The sequence below is a fragment of the Apus apus genome, chromosome 5, assembly GCF_020740795.1.
Source record: "Apus apus isolate bApuApu2 chromosome 5, bApuApu2.pri.cur, whole genome shotgun sequence".
NCBI lineage: Eukaryota > Metazoa > Chordata > Aves > Apodiformes > Apodidae > Apus > Apus apus.
This window is the reverse complement of record NC_067286.1, coordinates 41138689-41164144: the sequence shown is the minus strand read 5'-3', so window position 1 is coordinate 41164144 and position 25456 is coordinate 41138689. Positions and strand designations below refer to the sequence as shown.

At 38.4% G+C, this 25456-nt stretch overlaps 1 long non-coding RNA gene across 1 annotated transcript in view; it reads right to left on the bottom strand.

Moving 5' to 3' along the window:
* LOC127385671 (uncharacterized) overlaps window positions 1–24931 on the bottom strand; it is a 68784-nt gene extending 43853 nt beyond the window's left edge. Inside the window, exon 1 of the long non-coding RNA XR_007889726.1 lies at window positions 24894–24931. This is a non-coding gene — a long non-coding RNA (uncharacterized LOC127385671). The remainder of the gene's footprint in view (window positions 1–24893) is intronic.
* Between the last annotated feature and the right edge of the window lie 525 nt (window positions 24932–25456).

Here is a 25456-nt window from a genome sequence, read left to right as displayed (position 1 = left end):
CTTTGGTAACTGTGGCTGATTAGCCTGAAAAGGCACTATGGTTAATTAGTGTATTTTCTTGGAAAGAAAGCAGGTACTTCAGCAGAAAAATATAATTAAGACATATTGTATTATAAAGCGTAGTCTCACAGTTTGTAATACATTATAGAGGAAGACTTTTTTTGGTACTGTAAGAATTACATATGAAAAATAAATTTTACTGGAAAAATCTCATATTTCCAATGCTCACAGGGACTACCATTTTCCATGAGAATGCATGTAATTTCTGCAGCAGTTAACAAATGTGTAATTTTTTGAGGTTTTAAAATCCACTGAAAAGCAAGAACATGTTTCTCTTCAGCAGTTGTGTTTTTTTTATCCTGCAAATTTTTGTCAGTGTGGGGAAGGGTCCGTGACAGTCGATCATAAGAATTTTTGCTTTTCTGAGCTCTGTTTTCAGCTCTAAAGTCCACTTCTCCCTCTAGGTTTGCCACAGCAAGTCCTTCTTCTAACTGAAGACCATCACACAGGAATTCCCAACAGTTCAATTCCTGGTGACTTTAGTTTTCAGGTAGTACATGAATTAGAATGAAATGTCTTCTCTCTTCTGTGTGATCGTACCAATCCATTGCTAACAGAAATCTTCATTTGACTTTGAGATACATTAAATGAGCTTCAACTATCACATTGGTAACTACTTATTATTAATCCAAGTAAGGACAAAAACTGTGAGCTGGTGTGGCAGTATTTCTTGAGGGGCTAGTCTGAAGAACAAATAAAGATTTCAGTGGGAGACATGAGAATAAGGAGAATACTATTTGCTGGTATCTGTTCTTGAATTCTCTGACATCGTGTTTCTGTTTAGAAAACTTCTCCAGACTTCTCCCTGTCCTTTCTTCATTCCCACAGTACATCTTAAAATGTTAGAAAAATAACTTTGGCAAGAAATTTTATTTATACCGGTCCAAAGTGTGACTTGCCCTTTCTTTCTAGAGCCAAAATAGAAAACAATTGCTAGACCTTTCAGAGGAAGACATTCAAGTCTGAGAACCCAACAATAAAAGGTATTATTTAGTTTTGAGAATATGTGAGAGATCTTGCCCTATTTTATTTATGGATGCTGAAGTCCATACCAATGCCTGCCCTCCTGGTTGCAAAGTTATGAGCTAGTTCAGAGACATTTATGACTATAAATGTCCTTCTTCTGGCAGTTACAGAAAGAATATCCCCTGCATGCTCTCAGTCAGTGGGCTGTTATCATATTGTACTTATCATTTTATTCACACCACTGGAAACAAGCCCTAAGCTTCTTGTCTCCAATTTTCTTTCTGTTGTTTGTCAGTTCATTTAGATATTGTATGCTGCACATTTATGTGAAAAATTCAATTACACCTAGCCAGCTAATGGCCAATTAATCCAACTGATGACTAAATTAACTTGGAACCTTATGATCTGTCACAGCAAGTGTCAAGAGATGACGAAGGCTTAAAGTACCTTGTTCTACCATAACACTAATAATGTCATACAAGAAAGAGAAAAGCATGAAAAAAAACCAAACCATACAGTTTTACCAGGTTTTCTTTCTACTCTGTGCATGGTGGTTGACAACAGTTACTTTTAAGTAGATGTAACAGTGTCATAATGTGAAAAGTGTTTAACCTTATGACTGCAAATGCATTACTGGAAACAGGAATGAATTTCACCCTATTCAGGGACAATTAGAACAGCAGAGAAGATGAAAGCCTTTAGGAGATGAAAGTGAAACGGTGTCTGGTATTTTTGGTATTTTCTGGCTGCCTGATTTGGAGGAGTGAAGGACTAGGTCTTACATGTTCTTCATTGCCTGTATTTTCCTATCATTCATCAGTAAAATTAGCTGTCATTCAACTTATAAGCATGATGTGGCATGGCATGCATGCATAATTTGTCGTGTGTTAAAGGTCTTAGAAAATACATCTCTCTAGCATGGGTGGAAGAGAGGTGTGGCAGTGAGACGAGACAGGGCTCTAGCATTGTCTCAGGGCCTCTGAGCTACACTTTAGAAACTCCTGGCATTTCCAGATTCCAGCCATTGTGGGACAAGCATTTGGTTTAGTATATATTGCTGTGAAATGTAAAACAATACGTTTGGGTTATTTTATTATTTAACTTCTGTTGTTTGAGCTTTTTAAAATGCATGTTTTCAAGCTTTGCTCTTCAACTGCAAAATATATGTGTTTTTTTTCTTTTTTATATTTTTCCCCCCTCTCACTTGATCCCCCCATATTATCACAGAGTTCTGGGTTTTAGGACTCTCAGGACAAGTGCCAAGTTTCTGAAACTAATGTTAAGAGAATAACAACTAGCAACTGTAGAGAACCTGTGCACGAAAGTTAGGTGTGCAGTTTGCAATGTAGGACAGATGGCTGGGAATATGGCTGCTTTACAAATTACATCTATATTCTGTTATATTTTAGTCATGGTGTTAGTTTCTATTGACTCTCACTTTGTGTCTGTCACTTGGATATGCAAGAGGTTAATTTTATTCTACATAGCCTTGGGGTTTTGTAATGATACAATAACTTGAAAATTTTCACCTGCATTCTAACTTTAATTGAATGTTGTCAGTCTAATGACACAGCTCAGATGTGAGACTGGAGTCTGTGCTAGTTACTTATCTGTAAGGGAGCAAATCCAAATCTGAGAATATGTACCACCCTTTCTAGGAATTTTTTAACTCAAAAGGTACAGTGAGTGGATCATAAATGTTATAATCTATTTTCTTATTTTATCATGTTTAAAAGGAGACAGATATTTCTTCCCCCTACGTGATGTACATCACCAGTTTTCTGTTTTTCTCTTTCCCTCTCAATATACTGAGATCATACCATTGCAGCAGCTGTCTTGATCTCAAGATGTCAAATTGACTTTCAGAGCTCTGTTAAGGGACACCAAGCTAAATGATCTACTGGCGTATTGCATTGCTAAGCTAGGTTCAAAAACTAATTAGGATGCAAACAAGAATGAATGCGTAATGGTTCCATTCTAGAGCTGAGTAGAAATTTAACTGCAGTAGAGTTAAGCAAATAATTTCCAATGAATAATTGATTTCAATGTCACCTTTTCTGTTTATGAATTATACACTAGCCTATTACAAATTTCACTTGTTTATTAATTTAATGCAATCTGCACACTTTTAAATGATTGAGTATTTCACGAACAGTGTAAGTGAGCATAGGCAGGTAATATGTGCATGTGTGTTTATCTGATGACTCAGGTAAACGAACGTTTCTGTGAAAAGTAGAAATGTCACAAAGTGCGAAATCTATTTCTGGATTTGAGTTTCCAAGCCAAGAAAATCTGAATGGTAAAAGTACTGGTAATACTGCAGTACTCAAGTGTTCCTGAGAAACTGTTCACAAGAGGGTCACGAACAGAAATGAAAAGGAATTTTACATCTGGATAGCGTTGGCTCAAATGCATCTTTCTACTTTTTCCTGTATGGTAATTGATACTTTAAGCCATCAAAACATTCCCCAGTGGCTTTCTGTTGAAGACTGGAAAAAAAGAGATGTGTTGCATGAGAAGAGAGTATGATAATCTTTCATTGATATACGAAATGTTTTAATCAAGGCACTGCTTACGTGTTCCTAAACAGGATTGTATCCTTGAATGGATTCATAGGATAAGTAAGGCTGGATAAAATGCCTTGCTACTTTGTGTGTATTCAGCATTAGGGACTGATCCTCCTCTAATCCTTGCTGCCTATCAGGTCTGTCTCTTTGCCTACGGGATGTATGCTAAAGGACAGTTTCTCTCATCAGAAAGAAGCTGGGCCACACTAGCCCCAGAAGTGCTGACCTCATTGCTGTATGCATTGCCAAAATCAGATAGCTTTTCAGTGCTCATCAAGACTACTCACAGGGTATCATGACCCTCAATTAACATGGCAGCTGATGCAGAGTGCTGCTGCTGCCCTGTTTGCCTCCACAAAGATGTTAACCCAAATCTGTAAATCAATACAGACTTTTTTATTCCACTCTTTCTTTGACTTCCCATTTATATCTATGGATCAAGCTGTTGACACTCTTTTTATCCCCTGCAAAATACTTCAAAATGTGGGGTCCGTGCAACTCCTTTCTTTATCAGTGCCTTGATTTTAAATCTAAATCTTTTTAATTCTTGTTTTTGAACCAGCATAACTTCCCTCATTTCAGGGAATAACTCAGTTTCACATGAGTGGAAAGGAAGAGTTCCTTTATATCTTCCAGAAAACTGAAGAAGAGCTATGTTATATTAAAACAAATGTGGGCGGAATAAATTTGCCAAGGAAAGTCCCAAATTTGGAACTGAGGTATGTCACTACTGCTTTTAAAATTGATCATATTGAATTTATAAGGCACTCAGAATAATTGAGATTTTTGGACCATGGAATACAGTGGCCAAATTTCTGGGTGCATATGCTAAATATAAATAATTAATGGTCTTCTAGAACCAGTTATTTAGGTGCTATGGTAGTTTGACTTTTCCCTGTACTGCTTTATAGGCAGCTATTTTGTTATGTTAGCTGTTACTTGATAAGAAATGTTGATTGAGAGACAGCATCTCTTTCTCTTTTCTCCTTGTTTATGGCTTTAACAGATTCAAAATGGCCTTGTAGTGGCTAAAATCCTGCATGCTCTTAATCTAAAGCAAGCAGGGACAAGGTGAAATTACATGCTGATACAACTTTATGTCCGAAGGTTCTGGTTTTTTGCACATTAAGAATTGTATTAGCAATTCACAAACAGTGATGGACAAGATTTGTTATGTTAATGCTGCCTGAAAAGACACGGTTATTGTTCTATCAAGCATCAAACAGTATCAGTGAAAGAATATTCTAAATATGAGCTTCTCATTTTAGTAAAGCTTTCCCTGAAACACGCTGCAACTTTTTTAAAGATCACTGATGATCTTAAGCATGTTAAAATTTGATATATTAAGACTCTTTGAAAGGGCCAGATTTTCAGAGGTGCTCATGGTTGGATTCTGTGTCATATCTAATCTAGTGATTAGATCTTGGCATATAATCTGGACACTAAGTGATTGGTATCATGTACCCAAAATTAAGGCACCTGAGGTCACTAGCCATTTCTGATTACACAGTAGGCCAATTTAACCTCCTTGTCAACTTTCACACCAGGATTCGGTTTGCATTGGTTGTTAGCTCACTGACAATACTTCCCAGCCTACAGTCATATATTGTGGTTTTGATGCATAAACATGTGGATCAGGCTATAGAAAGTAAGTCGAATGTGGGAAACGGGGTCCTTCCATCGGGGCTGGGGCCGGACCCCCCTGCCCCCCCGATTTGCTGCCGGTTGCCGTGGAAACCAAGGTGCTGCCGCTGCTGCTGCCAGCACGAGGGGCTGCCCCCCCAAACCACGGGCTTCCAGAGCCTGCCGCAGCTGCCAGCCAAGGAGAGGAGCTGCTGCTGCTGCCTGTTGGGAGGGGGCTCCCACTGTCGCCGCTGCCTCTGCAGCTGGAGAAGAAGCTGCCTCGCTGCGGGAGGGTAACAACTCCATACAACCCCTTTCCGTCTCCCCGTTCTTGCACACACAGCGTGACCTCTTTAAGGAGGACTGCGTAGGGCTTGCCCTCCTCCCTCCCTCTCCTTTGATCCACAACCCTCTCTCGGAGAGGGCATCTTAAGGGCACAGCACTTTTTGCATTACCTTCTAAAAGGACACATTACTTCCCTGATATATCCCTGGTAGCCTTTAGCCGTTTTTACATTTTTCCGAAACGTCATCCCTCAGTTTGTGTTAACCCTTAATAAACCAGTTCGTAAAATAAACATTGGCCTCAGTAGCAATTTGTGAGGGTGGTGAGGGCGGTTATTCCAACCTCCACCTGAAATACGATCCCGTGGCGGCCGTTCCTCCGTGAGAGGCGAGAACCACCTGTGACCCTCGGTCTCATTCAAAAAGCCCTCCACACTCTGGGGGAAAGTCATGGAAACATCCTGACAGCTGGTAGCCTCTAGCCTCTGTGTTGGTATTGGCTCGCAACAGTCAAGATAGGTGAATTTTAATTAAATTATCTTGGGGGTTCAAAGCTCATTGGAAACACCATATTTTTGCATAGCCTTGATGTTGTTTAGGCTGAGTTTCACTAAGTGTTTTAGTTTGTCTAATTGAGTTGTGGGAGTTTGAATATATATACATAAAAAACAGAATCATGAAGCTGGCAGGTCTGAAAATTCCCATCGCTGTCATGGATGTTAGTTCCATTTGATCCACTTAAGTGCTTGAAGTGAAATTAATAGCTCTCTTAGGTAAAACCAGGCAGATTTACCACTGTGCCTTCAGTATTTGTTCCTTATCTTTTTCTTTTCTCTGCACTTCTGATTCATAGTGCACCTGAAGCTAGAATCGTATAGAAGCTAACAGACTATTACTTGCATAGACACATGCTACTCTGAAGTACTTTTGATAGGTTTATGTTAAGGTGATAGAGAAAAATGACAATATAAATTATAAGTTCTAGTCTAATTGTTGGTAAAAATACAATTTTGGGTGTGAAAGCCTACCAAGAGAGCTGAAGGGAACACCTTTGGCGTTATACAGCTGATTGAACATATATTCCTATTATGATTTTTTTCTAAGAATAATAAGGTAGCTTTCACATTGATTTCTGTAGATTAACAATTTCACTTAGCACTTCTCCCATAACTTAGAGTCAGCAAAATTCCCAGTCTTCAAGTGCAGTAATGCAATTAAACATGACATTGCCAATAAACCAGACAGTTTAGATCAGAATTTAGACAATTCTGGGTACCTTATAACAATTCTCTGTTTTTCAATCACCATCTTAATATTTTAAGTATAGGCTTATCCTCATCTTCATACTCAACTTTCCTCTCTCTTGCCTCATCCTTCCTCTCCAAGTCAAGTCTCCTGGTATTTTTTGAAGATGCAACTTATTATATAGTACTTCATGTCTTTAGCATTAGGGACCACACTTCTGAAGAAGTACAGGTGGTGCTTTTGCATAGGCATCAATCTGCAATCTAAAACCCTTCAGACTGTGCTGACCTGATACGAGTGGGTCAGTGGGGTTAATATGATGACAACATGGCAATATCTCAAGGAGATTTCATCTTCCAAAGTAGCTTCTTCCAGTGTTTACCTACCCCATTAAGTACTCCTTAGAGAGAACTGATCTAGATCCAGGAGTATTATAGCTGCATAGGGAAGGAACAACTACAACCCTGTTTCTAGGATCTGCGGATTTTTAAGATCTATTTTCACAGCTCTCTAGGCTTATCATTTCCATCTGTTGCAGCTGAGCTACCCCTAATATACCAAAGTGAGTGCCATAGCATAGCACACCTATGAGGGTTTTTGTTATGCTCTCCTTAACTTTTCTATGAAGCAAATCAAATGGATTTATTATTGATTTTTCCCCAGTGATCTAAGAGAGCAATTTAGGGTGGTGTCAGAGGCCAATCTTCATATTATATGACCTGTGAGGATGGCTCATCTTTGGAGAGTAAGCAGCATCTCTGGATCTTAACCAGCACAAAACCCTTCTACCAGAGTCCAATAATTCATCATGTTTGCTGTTGTATCACCTGAGACAGCACAGAGAAATTATGAGGAAGGGTACAGGTAAGCATTCTATATTATTTATATATGCAACTGGGAATGATGAGCCATATCTCAAGAGGTTATTTAATGGTATACTTGTAGATCAGAAATCACTGTTCTTTGCAGGATAGGGTACTTTAGCCCTCCACAGCTAACTCTAACCACATTATATGTCAGTAAAATTACTGCCCTTTGGTTTTATTACAACAGTGCTACTGGTACTGCATCTATACTTGGGAATCTCTTCTTTTGACCGAGTCTTTTCCTAATAAATTCTTAGCAATAAATTATGTGAAAGCAATAGGAAACTAACACTCAGACAAGGGAGATTACATATTATTTAAAACATACTAACATGTCGTATTTTCATTGAAATGCCCAGAATTTATAATCAGAATAGGAGGTCTGTCATTCCACTCACCATGAAAAATCCCAGTCAGAGACTTTTCTTCACTCAGGAAGCACTAATAATCATATCTTGCTCTTACTCAGCATGTCTCATCCATAGATCTCAAAGCGTTGTACAAAGAAATTTGAAAGTAATTTGAAAGAATGTATTAGAAGCAGGTTGTTGTTTTATGTGATTTAAATTTTCCTTTCCTTCTTGCAGTTGAAATGTTGATGTTTCTCCCAGAGGAACAAAAGCTAACTGGAGATACATCACCCTCAATATTGTATGACTCAGTGGTTAGGACACTTGGTTAAGATGTAATTCAGGGCTTATTCAAGTTCCTTCATACTGTGATTCGAAGCAGAGATTCGTGCATTTGTAGTGAGTTCATCTCAAATTATTCAGTGCTAAATGTAGTGAAACTCCTACCTGCAAATGATGAATATGATCAGTTTCAGCTTTTTTTTTTTTTGTTTGTTTGTTTGTTTTTTGTTTATGCTCTGTAAATAGACCTTGGATCTCATTGATTTGTTTGCTATTCATTATTGATTGGTTGTATCACTAGAAAAAAATTCAATCTGTGTGTACAGTGTTTACTGGCTGCATCTCCTATTCAGCATTACCTCTCTCGCTAATATGTGTGATTGGTCACTCAAACTCTACAGCGTTTTTTTCTCTCCTTTGACTGGTTTTGTGGTCAAAACACGAAGCCAGTCACTGGCTTGCAGAAAGAAAGGTAGTGATTTTGGTGCCTTGGTATTACAATCAAGGAACTCTTGCTGAATGGTAGGAATTGCTAGATGATCTCTAAATGCAAAGCTGGATTAAGACTCCCCAGACCGCTGGCAACAAAGGTATATTGTCATCAAACATGGATTGGGCTGAGGTTCATGCTTCTGTTTGCTCCTTTCTTACACAAATGGCCCCTAAAAATTGTCTGAAACAAAATACAATTAGCTTACAGAACATGAAGTCTCTATTGAGTGAGGATCGAAGAGGAGATAGAAAGAGTAAACCAAGCAGGAAAAGCAACAGAAGAGGAAAACTATAAACATGATGGAGAGAGAAACAGCAGTTTCTTTCATGTCTCAATGCTCTCCTGTCCAATTGCTTTCTTTTCTTTCCTATATCATTCTGTAGACTTGGGCCAACTCTTTTAAACTGTTTGAGTACATAAGTTTTGGCTGTTCAGGACTTCCAGATTGGCTCTTTGAATACTTGAACAATCAGCTTTTATGCTCCTGTTGTACATATGAGTCATCATCCTAACTGATATCCTGTCCCTAACATCTCTTATAAATAAGTTAGGTAGTAAAATGCAAGAGGAATTGCCTGAATTTGTGTGAGCAAACATAACCAATGTTACTCAGATTATTTTTAATTTAATTCAAAACCTTTTTTGTTGTACCTGTATGCCAAGACTTTGATTGCACCAGGCCTCTTCATCTTCAAAACAAGCAAATCAAGTGAGATAAAATGCAATCTCTCCTTTCTGTGGCATTGCAAAACTCCATTAATTATTTTGTATTGGAAATTACACAGACAGATTTCTGGAAATTATTTGTTTATTAGGTCTATTTTGGCAGCTTTAGTATCAGTGGTTTTGCCCTGTTACATGAATATCCAGACTAGCTTAATACCGTTGAACTTGCTTGTGCTAATCATTTACCTCTCTCTAGTTAAAATAATTAATTTACAGATATTGGGCTGGCAGAGTACCCGAAAAATAAATTGGTAAATTTTGAAAGCATACATCTTTCAAGAGCAATTAATTTTGCAGAAGAATTTTCAGTGTTTCATGCTTGTCTGGAGATGGCCAATGATGCTAGGATTTCTGAGACTGAAGGAATAACAATTATTTGCCATGCAATCATAGATCTACACCCAGTGTCTAATTACCTGTAGAAAGAGATGGTAAGAGACTGGTAACTGTGCCAAGTGTAGTGATACTGACACTGTCCTGTCTTTGGTCCCTTGCCTTTTTTCAGGTAAGCATGTATCTGTTGGAGTGGCCAGCAGGAGTAGGGAAGTGATTGTGCCCCTGTACGCAGCACTGGTGAGGCTGCACGTCAAGTACTGTGTTCAGTTCTGGGCCTCTCACTATAAGAAGGACATTGAGGTGCTGAAGTGTGTCCAGAGGAGAGCAACCAAACTGGTGAAGGGTCTAGAGAACAAGTCATATGAGAAGAGGCTGAGGGAACTGGGGATGTTTAGTCTGGAGAAGAGGAGGCTGAGGGGGGACCTCATTGCCCTCTACAACTACCTGAAAGGAGGTTGTAGGGAGGTGGGTGTTTGCCTCTTCTCCCAGGTGGATAATGATAGGACCAGAGGAAGTTGCCTGCAGTTGCAGCAGAGAAGGTTCAGATTGGATATTAGGAAGAATTTCTATACTGAAAGAGTGGTCAGGCACTGGAGCAGCCTGCCCAGGGAGGTGATTGAGTCACCATGTTTGGAGGTATCCAAGAAACGTGTAGATGTGACACTTCAGTGCGTGCTCTAGTGGCTGAGGTTGTGGTGGTTTTTTTGATGGAATGTGTGTGCTTGTTTTTATTTTTTTCTTTTTTTTCTTTTGTGTTGATGGTTGGACTCGGTGACCCTCAGAGGTCCTTTCCAACCATGACATGGTGATTCTGACTGCATGAGCTAGCCCAGAAAACACAGTTCTTGTTCAGATACAATTTGTCATGAAAAGTTCTTTTTCTTGTTCCTATTGTTTTTTCTGATATGACATAATTCCCTTCTTCAAGAGGAAACAATTGTGAGCTTAAAGATGATACGCTGGCTGATGCACTGTTGTGCCAAGCAATAAACAGCTAATATGAAAGCAAAGGTTGTTTGTATAGGGAGAAAAGAGTTGCTTGTAACCTTGATTGTAGGCTGTCCACCAGTACTGCCTCCATGTGACGTTTCTGGTTCAATTTTCTGTGCTACTCTGAGTCATTATTGACAATCCTTTCCTTTAGCTACTTGCAGTTGCAAAATACATCTTGGATAAGGAAAAAATGTCAGAGAAAAAAATCATAAGCTATTATAAAAAACACTTGAAAAATGCCAGCCATTTGGAAGTATGTTTTATGAAGTCTTTGAAGGTTAAGTCCTTGGCTGCTGTAAAGTAACTGATAGTTTAAGGAGCATTGCATTGATTTACCCTAGCCAGAGGTGGCCCTATGTTCTAGAAAGAAGGAGTGCTCCTGAATCTCAGTACAAAGTAATTCAGCAAGAACTTCAGCTCTGTTATCTACACTCTCTGCAGTTTAGCAAATGTTCAGCCGTGCTAAAATGACATTGGGCTGGCTGTGTCCTGAGGAATGGCATTATTCAGTTTGAGGGGAAAAAACATTTGAAAAATGAGAATTTCCAATGGTCACAAGTCTTTTTCACTTCTAGCAGATAAATATAAATCTCTCTGTTGCTCAGCAAAAGGGCAAATATATTAGGAGGATGAAGAGGTTATCATAAAGATACATTATATGGTAATTATTTTACGTATTTAGATGCACCTCAGGAACAGAACTGTGGTAGCTGGCAGTATTTAGAAAAAAAATATAAATTCATTAAAAGTGGCTTACACCTGCTTTCCCCTATTGATCAGAAAATTTATGGTTTTTGAAAGCTAACTTGTGGTTTGACCCCAGCTGGCAACTAAGGACCACACAGCCACTCATTCACTCTCCCCTGGTTGGATCGGGGAGAGAATCAGATAAGTAAAAGTGAGAAAACTCGTGGTCTGAGATAAAGACAGTTTAATAGGTGAAGCAAAAGCCACACACACAAGCAAAGCAAAACAAGGAATTAATTCACTACTTCCCATCAGCAGGCAGGTGTTCAGCCATCTCCAGGAGAGCAGAGCTCCATCATATGTAACTTGGGAAGATGAAGTCTGTAACTAAGAACACACCCCCCTTTCTGCCTCTTCCCTTATCTTCTATTGCTGAGCATGACATCAGTATGGTCTGTGCTATCCCCTGGTCTGTTGGGGTCAGCTGTCCCAGCTGCGTCCCCTCTCAGTTTCTCATGCACCCCCAGCCTAATGCCTGGTGTGGTGGTGTGAGAAGCAGAAAAGGCTTTGACTCTGTGTAAGCACTGCTTAGCAGTAACAAAAACATCTGTATTATCAAAACTGTTTTCAGCAAAGATCCAAAATATTGTCCCATACAGGCCATTTTGAAGAAAATGAACCCTATTTCAGCATAAAACAGCACACTGACTCAATGAAATGTGCTGCATTCCTCAGTTCAGAGTATGAAGGTGCACAGAACAGGTGTCTTGTTCTAATGTATTCTGAAAATGTTAAAATTTGTGTGGAAAATGTGCTTCCTGGTAAATTACAATAGTTGCCCCTTTTTTAAAGTTCATTGTCTGTTTTTCCAGTTTAACTTCTTTGTTTTGGGTTACTATGCTACAGTTTCTTTTCCATTCTTTTAATGAGCAGGGATTATTTTTCCATTTGGTTATTCTTGGCTGATACTCCATTTGCCTAATTTCCTACTGAGAAATCAGCTGTCAAACTTTATGCTTTGTTTATCTATAGTATTTGCTATGATGGCTAGGTTTGTGTTAATTTTGTAGCAGTGTCTTCACTGCAAATAATCTCATTCCTTTAAAGTAATAAGGTTCTGAATGAGTATAGTACAATAACATTTGTGCACATCACTCTAACAATAAGCATGTTATAACCATACAAATAAATATGTAGCTAACATTACATTTCCATCCAACATCTCCACAACATTAAAAAGATGGAATTTGTTTACTTTTTTTAATAGGCACTTCTGAGTATGTAATAGAAATGTTCAGTCATTTAAAGAATGAACATCTGTGAACCATCCAAAGCTTGGTCTCTTTTGAGCTGTGTAGGGAATGAAGTTCTTGAAAGGGTATTTGAAAGTAGTCTGAATGCTCAGATGTCAGTGATTTTTAAATGGGAATTAGGTAATTGCCTCCTGTAAATTCTATTTACAACATATTTTCCTGCATTGATTAGACAATTTCTAGTTACAGTGAGATCCCAAATTAGGGATACACTCCTAGTAATGAACTAATGGTTTTCTCATGATATAATGCTTAATGTCCAAGAAACCTATGAACATAGCTCATCTTTCAGCATTTTCCTTTGTTTTGTTCCAAAATAAGACAAGAAATTTAAATGAATTATTAAATCAGTTAGAATTTGATGCAACATAAAAGGTGGAATCTAACTAATCTTTAAATTCATCTAACTCACTGCCACCTTGATCCATTCCTCATTAGGGCAGGAATTGAAAAACAGTGGTTTCTGCAAGTAGTTAATATTGTGCTCATGTTATTACAGCATGTCAAAATAAGGAAAACTTAGTGCACAGTGGTTTATATTTCCTGACACGTGTGTGGTCTTTGCCAACAAAAATATGAATCAAAGGTGTGAGTTCATTACTGTCTTTGAGAGTCTTGGTAGATTTTGGTTTGCCCTATGTAATTTTCTTCCTTTCCCTCCACCCTCTTTTGCTGCTATGACCTTTGAAACAAGAATGGGAACTGTCAGACTGACTAGCTACAGAGCAGAAAATAATTAAGCTGACCACCTGGAACACTGTCAAATACAGAGGTAGCAAACAGAAGTGGAAAAATAATGGAAAAAATATCATCTTTTTCCTTTGATCTTTTTCCATTATAGTTTTTCTGGACTATCTTTCACTCTTAAAAAGCTTCTTAAATAAAAGTGTCTTGAAGCATTTTATATCCATTAAAAATGGCAAGTTATAGAATATATTCTTAAAACAAAATGGATATAATAAAGTTCTGTTTTGATGCATTGCAAAAAAAAATCTGCAGAACCTTTTAACATACTCACTTTAGTGAGAGTGTTGAATATTTATTCAGTGTGTTGTACTGTCCAGCCATGCATTTTAAGTATCTGCAAAGCGTCTTTAAAAAACCAGGTACCTCTGAAATTAACAAGACCTGTTATGTTATGCATGATTCTTGGCTACTACTAGTAAAGAACCAACTGCAGTGTTCTGTTGGTGATTTTCAATTTGCTGCTAAGTTTTCTGCGATTGATCGATGCTAACTGAGTTAGCCTACAAAGCTGCAAACCCACAAATGATGTTCTCTCCATCTCAAAGAAAACCCTTCCCTAAGGAAAGGAACCTCTCCTTCACAATGAGAATAAGAGTGGGCTAGAGAGACTGAGCAGACATAATCTCACATTCCCCATCATGTGTCATGATAAAAAGCTGCTCCCTGGCTGCCCAGAATGCAGTGACTTTCAGGTACTCGAGTCAGTTGTTTGCAGCACAGGGACTTGGTCTGCCTGACACAGAGTGGTCAGGATGAAGTTGGCTGTATTTACAATTTATCCTGATGGGAGTGGCTTCAGTCTGGACTACAGGTTTCTACCACTTAATCTGATAAAGAGTTTCACATCACATGCACAGTGTGGCATGCCAAAGTGTGAAAACCCACACTATGAAAAAATAGCAGGCAGAGCTGGATGTTTAACTTGTGCCCAAGGGCATTTCCGTTGGTTGTGTGAATACAGCAATGGGAGATTTATGGACAGCAGGTGGGAGTGTGGCTCATGGATAGTTTTACAAGGGATTTGTGGAGCTTCCTCATACCCTGATCTGTCAGGCTGTATTCTGTGTGCCTCTGCAAAACATCACTAAATCCAACTATATTCTGAAAGAAGTCTTGATGCAATTTTGGGAAGCATGAGGTAACAACTTCTCCATGTCAAGCCATATTCAAGAACAAATCCTGCCAACTCTGAAGATGTGCCTAGACACCATGCTGACCCGGGCTGTAGCACCTGCCTGAAGCAGGGCTGCTTAACACAAACAACTTGGGGTATGCATGGGGAGATGTGTTGCTAAGTCCTCTTCCTTAATTCCTAGCTGCCACCCTCACAAGACTTGCAATAGTGTTTTTGCTGCCTGTTTATTCCTGTCACCTGTAGAAACTGTGGACTCCTTCCAAGCATGTCCCAGTAGCGGGGACAGCCACAGATTCCTGTGTGGGTCTGCTTGCAGAGCTGGGCTGTTTCCCAGATGTGTGATAACATATGCCTGACTATGCTTCCAGACACACAAAAGGTGTGAAGGGAATGGAGGACACTGAAAGGGAGGAGGAACCCTGGTACAAATGTGTCAAAATGTTATATGGAAAAAGGCCTTTTCAAAATGGGCATTGCACAGGTCTCTTCCCTGTTGGGAAACTGGTTGATTATCCATGGTTTCGGAAGCAGTGTATCTGCCAGCAATAATATAAAAATCTCTTGGGTCCATCCTTGGGAAAAATGTTTCTTGTCTGACTCTAAGAATCTTGGTAGCATTCAGCACATGTGATAATGCTAAATTTTGCATGCTGGTGATATGTGATCTTTCATTAATAGTTATAGCTGACAGAATTTCTAATTAATTGCTGTTGTCTTAAGTCACATTTTAATTCTATGGAGAAACTCATTGCACAGCCACATTTTTCTCTAATGTTAACTCTGTGTTGCCATAGCATTTGGGAGCATGGAACCAATACATCCATTAGCTTTGCATGCTTAGCATAGCAAAGTGATGCCTGCCCAGGAAATAAGTGCTGGTATGCAGAACACAGAGCTCATCAAGACTAAACTCCTCACAGCATGAATCAAAGGCTGCAGCTACATGTAAACCACCAAGAATTAGAATCTGATTTCTCAGGAACAAGACTCAATCTAAGTCTGGTAAGTGGCAAGCTGCTAAAGCCATCAGGCAGTAAGATTGACCAGCGGAGAGTAGCCTGGGACTACTTCTGTGTTATTACAGAAGTGTTGCTAGTATGTTGCTTCCATCTACTTGTAAAACTACACCATGTGGCCCAGTTATTGCATGTATTTTATAATATAGTGGAGCAATACCCAATCATTCTACCCATTTTGTTTCTTTTGGGTGTTTTGCAATGTGTAATCTGTGGATCTACAGAATTAATGTAGTTTCCTCTATGTTTTCTGACTTGACTGAATTTATATTTTGTTTTGTTTTGTTTTCAGTACTTCATATCAGACTTTACACCCTGTACAAAACTGTTGCAGTGTGAACAGTGCATATTGTACCCTGATTTATCAATTCCTACTTCTGCCGTGGGTGGCTTAGTTATGGTCTCTTGAATAGTCAGATCTTACCTGAGCTGCAAATGCTCTTAAGCATAAGCACATTGTCTAATGTTTTTCAAGGACTTGATCTCTAATAATTTAATTTGCCATACTTCTAAACTTAAATATGACTATTACCTCTTTTAAAGCAGTATTGTATTGTCTGGTTGGTACCTGATTTCTGTTATACTGGCAAAATTTATCATGTTTGGCTATACCATCAGACAGAAAAAGTCCATTACTGCCAGAAGTGCAGTCTCTTATTTCTCCTCAGCAAGTGTGAAGAAAATGAGCAGAAAACACATTCTGATATAAAATATATAAGCAAAAGGAATAGTTCATACTCAACAATTTTTTGGCATTGCAAGTACAGACATGAAGCAATCTCAGCCAAGTGTTTTAAAGGAAGCACTAGTTTGCTCGGGTTTTGCTGACTGGTGTAGGAGAAAGTTCAGGCTGGTGGAGACATTTGCATCACTATCTTATTGGTCAGTTCAGTGGAAATATTTGAGTATGACTGAAAGAAACTTTTTGCACAAATCTGGGCTTTTCAGCTGGTTTGCCAAAAACTGCCATTTGAAACATGCCACAAGGTAGCAGATAACAGTACTGGCAGGCATGCAATATGTGAGAAATGCCTCCTGCTCTGTCCAGCCCCCGAAGGTGATGCTGGGAAGCCTGGTACAATGCAGAGGTTAAACAATAAGGTAAACCCTGGTGAGTGAAAGAGCAGAGGGTTTGACAAGGTTGTCAAGTAGTCCTATTGAGCTGTGAGTCCTTTGGGCATGCAGCACAGCAGCCCTCTGGCCAGAGCTCTTCTTGTGGGGGTTGTGTTGAAAGAGAGAAGTGGTGTGATATTGTCCAGGAAATTGATGCTAGGGAGAAGAGGGATATTTTCATAACCCAGAGCTGCAAAACAGAGATAGTGTCCTGGGTAGAACTGACTTCTGCTGGGAGTAAAAGACAATCTGACAGCTTAGAAGTGCTGCATCTGGAAGATCCTGAATCTTAGGCAGTCATGGGGGAAATCCTGCTCTACCTATTTCTTGAAACCTGATGGTTCTGAAAGGCTGAGGGACTGTTTGGCATAAAACATTGAAAATACGTGACACACCTGAATTTGCTGCTCCTGAAAGGCAGATGAGACAAGGGTAAACAAAATATTAGACATCGCTTGCAGAAGGGATGTGTATGGATCAGGCTGAAGGGAGAACAACACATGAGCACATCCTTGGTCATGAAAAAGAATACAGGAATACCCACAGAGAGACCACCTCCATAGTCTACTAGAAGGGCCCCAGGCAGAAGCTTTATAGCATGGTGTCATTCACAATATGGAGCTATATTGCAAGAATCTTCTTCACCCTCAGATAAAATATACAGTAGCTCTGGTTTCATTATATACAGTCATCTTTATGAATGGGTGGTTATGAGTACCCAAAAGCAAGAAATAAGAATTTTATTTAAATACAAAATATGATCTCAGGGAAAGGGCTGAGAGATTGCTAATAATACATATATATGTATATACACACACACACACATTTTTTTTCTGATAAGTCTTCATAATTTGAAGCAATACTTAGCCAATTTGTCTCCAGGGAAAGGACAGGCAATTGGCTACTGTCCCTGCAGGAATCTATTGTACATAAAACTGCAGCACAGGCAGAGTAAATGGACATGAGCTATGTGATCAGAGCAAGGGCAATAGTTCTGTTCAGTGTTCTTGATGCCAGGAATACATCTGGCAGCTGCTGCTCACCTGCAGTTCAAATGTGTAAGCAGAACATGCTGTACATCTGGAATGTAATTAACTTACGAGATGCACTGATTGATGATGACTTGCCCTCAGACTAAGTTCCTTGTGTGCAGAAGGCCCTGAAGGTCTGTTCTGAGCACACTGCATGTCAGCTTGCCATGTAAAATAAGCCTGTGCTGCATGGGATCTTCCAGATTCACAGCATTTCCATGCACCTGTTTGCATTCTGGGACTGAGACTCTGAAGTCCAGATCCTTCTGTTCTCTTTCTACACCAATCTAATAAAATGCCCCAGGCTGCAGCTCTGCTTTTCCTTATGCAAATTGTTTCAGGTATTTTAATTAGCTTAAAAGTTATGAGAATATACTTTTACACTTGCAAAAGTCATTAGTGTGTAGGAGATTACATAGTTTGGCAAGCTGGTTTGTTTGATAGAGACTAATGGATTCTTCATGTGCTGATGTGTTCCATAGTTCTCACAACTTTTTGTGAACGTCAGCTACAATATACAAAATGCTGCGTTAGTGAAAGGGGTGGGTTCATTTGAAAATATTTACAGGCTATCCAGCATCTCTCTTACAAAACAGGCAAAGAGGAACTGCTTAATGGAGTGGGGAATTAATTGTCAAATATATAATTTAAATGAAAGATACTGAAACTCTTTATGATTAAAAGACTGACAGAAGACAAATTTAAAATAAAATTGTGTAGAAAGGGGGCTGTCTGGCAGACAGCAGCCAAATTATATGATTCTTTCTAAAGCAAAAATAAACACAAGAACAACCAGTAACCCAAAAAGTCTGAAAAAAGTAATCATATCGAAATATTCTGCATTGTTTTTTAGAAAGGCATTTGCAGATTAAATGGTGCATTATTATAAAGCCAGGCAGTTCTTCAAATTGCATCCCTGTTGCTGGGTAGTGATGTTGCTTAGCAACACTTGAACACAAAACATCCTCCTAGATTGGTTTGTGGGCAGTGTGAGTGGAGGTTATAACGTGTGGCCAGAGAAGACACATACTGGGCTCATGAGCCATCTGAAGCTTGTTCCCTGAAATCTCATTTTCTGTTTAAATAGGTATTTTGATTTCTTGCTTTACTTAACTACTCATCCAAGTTACACACTCTTGTATTTCATATACCTGAGGAATTCTTTGAGCAGAACATAGTAAGGGTAGTTTGGAAGTTACAGAGGTAATGGTCTGTATTTTCTAAGGGCTTTACTAACTCTTTCCATGGTATTTGCAAATATGTCCACCCAGTAATGCAAAATCTGACATTTTTATTCTGTATTTAGGCCACCCACACCACACATGTATTGGCTGGTTTAGTAGGTTAAAAGTTTATCCTTTTAAGGTACTTAGAAGGGCAATTTTTTTTTTTTTTTTCTTCTCTTGTATTTGACCATCCTTATTCACATGTAAAATTAGTTCAAGGTGCCAGAGCAAAAATGGTTCTCAGAAACTGCCTTGCCTTTTATAACCTGTTACAGCAGTAAAGATGTGGGCAAAAATGGTTGTTGTTAGTAGCTAAGTACTAGTGCTTGGTTCAATTCAGTAGCAGTTTGCACCTGTAACTTACACCTCTGCAAAATGGATGTAGAAAGCTGCTATTCTGACTTCATGGCACCTTCTACCTGTTTTTATAATTTATACCTTGTGTAGTGTCTGCTGAGTGCTATCAAACCAAGAGTCACATTTTATGTCCATTTTGCAGAGGTATAAATTTCAACGAAAATTGCAGAGCAATGCAGAAATGGACATGAAACATCTTTACAGAGACTTACATGAAACAAAGATATCTACTCTGAAGTCTTTAAATGGATAAAACAAAATGATGGTTATGTAAGGACTGTAGGGTATAGTTTCCATTATCTGTGAAATGCTTTGAAAGTTTTAGTGCCAGTCTCTACACTGATGACTTGCACAGATCTGCTGCTCTACTCCAGACTTACTGATTGTAGTACAAATTGAACTGAAAACTGGGCTGATCGTCTGACAGAGTTCTGTTGCAGATGTCTAGCCATAAACACAGAATATCTAAACCAGAGCTCTCATGTCTTCCTCAAACTCTCTGTACTTTCTGCTTTCTTACTATTGATAATAAAAACAATATACTTGTCATGTAGATCCATTATTTAAGACTGACTTCTTTCTTGGTCCCTTTTTCTGTATTACATCTAAACCTTTTCCCTCTGAAATATGGAAGTATTTCAGTTTTTAGAACCTCCATCCTAAAACCTTTGTCCAAAATATTTATGTTCACATTTGAGGTTTGATAAATGTGATTTAGTCACCTCCCACCTAATCAGGAAGTTATTCCACAGATCATCTCTTCAAAACCCTTCACTGACTGTGCCTCTCTCACATCAAGCATAAGATCCTGCTCTCCAAGCTGAATCTTTGCTCCTGCATTGTTGATTTCCAGCTCCATTTGACTGACACTTAATCAATTCTTCTAAGACCCATTCTAGGTCAGGGCAGGAACGGCAGTAGCTGTGAAGTTTCCAAACCTTTCAGACTGGCTCACCTATATTAGGGGTACTCAGAAACCAACTAATCCTGTCGTTGCTCTCTGTGTTTGCTGTCTTCAGAGCTGACACTGAGGAACAAAACAAAGTTGTTGCACTATGTGATATAGGTGGTAGTATCAGAATCCATGCTCTCATTTCTCTGTTACTCTCCTTTCAGAAAGTCAATGTCAACTGCTTCTAGGTTGTGATGATTCTGACCTGATGACTAAGGGACTGGAGCATCTGGCATTTGAGGGGAGGCTAACATACAAGGAGAGAGCTGGGACTGTTGAAGTCTTGAGAAGGCCAGTCTGAGGGGATCTGTAAAGTTATATAAATACCTGATGGGGGAAAGTAAGCAGAACAAAACAAGGCTCTCAGCTGTGGTATCCAATTAAAGGACAAGAGGCAAAGGGGGAAAAAAGTACAAGAAAATCCTTTGAAATGGAAGAAGAAACCTTTTGTACCTTAGGGGTAATTAACACTGGAACAGGTTGCCCAGACAGGCTCTGGAGTCGCTATTCCTGGAGAGCAACTTACTCTAGGTGAGCTGCTTTGGTCAGGGGCTTGGTCTAGAGATCCCAGAGGTCCCTAACCTCAGTGATTCTGTGTCTTTTGAGTTAGCCATGACTAGAGGTATTTCTGATCTAAATTTTTGTAATTACCAGGCTGAGAGCTTTGAGCTCCTGCTCATAAGAGCAGCTTCCCACAATTTAAAACAAAACCCACAACAAACAAAACCAACCAAAAAAACAAACCCCAAACCCCAAAGAAACCCTCAGGGGAAGCTGGATCTGGGAGGAAGCCATTTCTCTAGAGATCTTTGCCAATCTCCCTCTCTGTGAGCATTAAAAGAATGTAGAAATCTTGGTTCATTGGGTGGGAGCAGTAGGGTAACTTCCAGAAAGGATCATAGAACAGGTGTTGAAAAACCCCATATGAAGACTTGGGGTCGGGGAAGTCTTGTGGGACAAGGCAGCCACTTTGTTATCAATAGGACACTGGGGTGTCTAAACTCTCAGATGAATATTGACCTATCTGCTGACCTCCACAGCAACCTGGGAGCAGAAGAGAGGTTACATTCTAGTATGTGGCTGGAAAGAAAGGGTTATCAGACTTCAGGTGAAGTGCTTCTTACAGGGTGAATGAAATGCAGGTTGAGCTTACCAGTCCTGGGGCTTTAAACCTGTATACTTCTCAGTTTCAGAGACATGCTGGCAATGCTGTAGCTACTTATTTTAGATAGCCAAACTTACCCAACTGGAAGAGGCAGTGGTAGAGATTCAGTGTTGTAATAGTTACTTTTTTGAAAGACTTAAGTTTAAGTGACTTCTTCTGTAGGACATTCATAGAACACAACTGCCATCGCAAATTCTCTTGCAGTGTTTTCTTTAGAGTCACTGCTTTTATAATTTATTTTCTAAACTGAATGTATTACATACAGCTAGGAGGCCTCTTTTCTACTTCTACAGTAGCAAACTTCCTGCAGATTTCTTCCCATGAACCAGTCTTTAATTTTCTTCAGTTTCCTGTTTGTAGTGCCTCACACTGATTAACCAGATTATATAGGGACTCTCTGATTTTTCTGAAAGCTGTCAATGTTGTTTCTTGAAAGATAAAACAGAAAGTTTAGGGGTATGTTGGCCTTCAATTCCTTTTTAAAAAATCACTTCAATGTTTTCAGCTAGACTTTGAAAGTACTTAATTAGGAATGTCAGAGTGGCATTTCCTTATATCTTAAACTCTTTAAGGGTTGTAACACTGTTGAGGAGAGAATAGTCATGCAATTTCCAAGACCATAGCGCCTAATACAAATACTTCTACTGCATCTATGGGTTTGCGTGTAATAGAGTTTGGCACAACTTCAATCTTAAAATAAATCTTCCCAGATTGAGAGAGCACAGAAGAACACACGGCATTATGTTCATAGAATAGAAGCAAGTGTTTTGAAAAAGTTTGCCTGAAGGTACATGGAGCGTTTATTTTCTTTGCTTTCTTTATAGAAGTAACTGATAGCCTTCCCAAACGTACACTTTCTCAGAAGGTTGGAACTACCATACCTTGGGCATTCATTGGAGGTGGATGAAAAAGAATGAGTAAAACAATCAAACACAGCAAAAATGAAGAGGTTCTGGTATGATTTCAGATTCTTCTAGGGATGTTCAAGAACTCACAATTTCAGAGCTGCTAACTATACCCATGGTCATTATGGTCCAATCACATTATTTACATAAAGCCAGAAGGCAGTAGGTGCCCAAAACTATTCTTTTCCTCCTTAGGATGATTTTAAAGTTCTTTTTTTCCCCCCTTTCCCTTCCAAATAAATACTGTGATGTAGCTTTTACATCACTAAGCTGTATAAAAAAAGGGAAAGTATAATCACATAGGAAATTGGAGGATGTTTTTCAGTGCTGTATTTCTTGTGTTTATGAGTATGCCACACTGCAGGAGATGCTGTTTCTAAGCCTGTGAAATTTGTTTTTCACAGCCTAGGGGAAAGTTTATATCCATTTTCCCAAGAAGCATCAATGAGAAAACAGGCAGCATGATTCAGTTTTGGAAGTTCAGTTATTAGAACAAAATTGACTAACTCATTTTAGATATGTGTATAGATTTTAGTATTAATTGTTGGATAAAAAAATCTGCACGTACATTGAAAAATAATTTGAAAATGAGAACATAATTTTTTTCATGCAACATCTTGAAACCAGTTCTTCTTCAACAATATTTTTAGCTGGAAGTCTAGACATTTTCAGAAGGATTTTGATTCACTTGATTCAGTCCTCCTACATATTGAAACCTTCCTGCTTAATTTTCTACATTGATAATGACACAGTTTAACACTTTTATTTGTAATATATATATATAATTACTAAAACTTGTAGTTTCTCAGAGAATATCTCAGTTTAAACTTACAGAAGCTAATATAGAAGTTATATAAGGCATTTTATTTATTAGGCCTATATTTCTCAGTTTTAACAGCTTTACTCATTAAATGACACTACAGAGGTGTTGTAACATGACTGTTGAGCATGAGTAAGCTGTGGGTTAAACACTCCAAAAGAAACTGGGCTAGGCCAATGACCCTTCCTCAAATGTGTTTGGGAGGAGCAATTAGTACATTTGTGTAGTGATTTTTGGATAGCAAAGAATAAAAAAATTGCTGCCTGTGACTTTTTATGATTAAAAAGTAGAGGTAGAAATTATTTTTTCACCTCTTTTTCCTAAGGTATTTAAAAAAATAATTTTTCTTTTTTTAGCATGTTACATACTATATTTAAAAAAGCAAGTAAACAAAAAAAAAATATTGAAAAAAATCTGCCACCAAAAAAACCCCCAAACAAAAGCAAAAAAGCAAATCCCAAGAGATATAATGATGTTAAAACAGATAATGTATAAAAGCCAAGTAGGTGTCAATCACATGAGCTAATGACATTAGTATACAATGGACAAACATGACAAAATTTGTTGTCAGTGTAGGGAATTTTACGTTGTGTCTTTCAGCAAGACATGAGCCTTTAAGGATTTGCTTCTTTTTCATTCCCCTCTAGGTCCTCTTTTGAGTCCTGCCTATTTCAAAGAATTGTAGCAGCCTGATACTCACAAAAAGACATATCCATTTGATGGACAAATTCCATTTTTCATAGAGCCATGATAAATCATGTTATTTTTGTCTGTTGGCTTGTAAAACAAACAAACAAAACCATAATAAACCCCCAAAATCTGAAGTAAAAACAATCCTACAAATGCCCTCACTCCTAGTCTTTGTCTCTGTGTGTAAAGACAGATAAGCTTGCAAGCATTAGTAGAATAATTAGTTTATAAATCTAGCTTGCCTTTCAGAGGATTTACGGCTTCTAACCCTCATAGCATTACCATTTCTGATCGCTCTTGAATACACAATAAGCTAAAAAATTTGGCTCAGACTGGCAATTATTCAACAGATGTACCCTGGGCATTATGTTTCAAGGAAGAATTCATGAAATACCTCAGCAGTGGCCTGTCTTTACTCCAGTTGAAGCCAGTGAGCACTTTGCCATTAATTTCAATAGAACATCTGGATAAATATGGTACACTTCTAAAACTCTAATAGTGATGTCTAAGAATAATCAGAATTCTGAAGCTTCTATTACCATATGTTACCATATTCTTAAATTAGACCATTTTAATCATGGACAGAAGACAGTGAAAATGTCAGTGAGTATCTTTGTAGATTCAGATCCAAACAATAGCTTTGCTAGAGAACTATAACCTCCAAGGTCTTCTGTGAAAATATGCTATATAATTAAAAATAAAATTTAAAAAAAACCACAAAAGGCCAACAAAAAAACCACCCCAGATGAGAACCAGGCTGCTAAAGCTGGAATGAAAGTAGAATACAGAGTTTTAGTGGTCAGCAATAAGATTAGACAAAACACTGACTGCAAATAAAAATTATTTATATTTAGTATGGCTTCTCCATATGCATGAATATTTTTCATCATCTGACCTTCAAGAATGCATAAATGATCATATAAGAAAAAGGTTTGTTTACTCACCTCCTTATGGTTAGCTCTTACTGTGGCCTTGAGAAACTCACACAGTGTTCTGGGACCTCTGCCATATCCTACCCTGAATAGGGTGTGTAAATCACAGGGTGTGACTGGTTCTATGTTTCTTTTGCTTTCAGCAGTTCTTACTGGATACTTTGACTCAGTTTTAAAAACTGGAAACAAAGTGGGGTGAAAAAAACCCATACTTGTATCCTTACCAAGCCAGAAAGTTTAATTTGATAATGTAGTGGAGATTTATCACCATTTTCTCATCAAATAGATTTTGGCTACAATCTGTTAGATACTTTAAAGGAAGAAGCAATAATGACCTCAATCTGAAATTAGGTATTTGAGTCAGCATTCATTTATGCATTGAGCTTGGCAGGAGAAATTTGACTGTTATCTGATAGTATATAATCTAAGGATAGAAATGAAATTTCCAGGTTATTAAAATGTAAAAAAGTCATACTTCAATAACTGAATAGCTATTAAAAGATTTGGGAGAGGACACAGTATATCAGTGCTGCCGACAACAGAAGAGACAGAACTGTTTAGAAGAGGAATGCTCG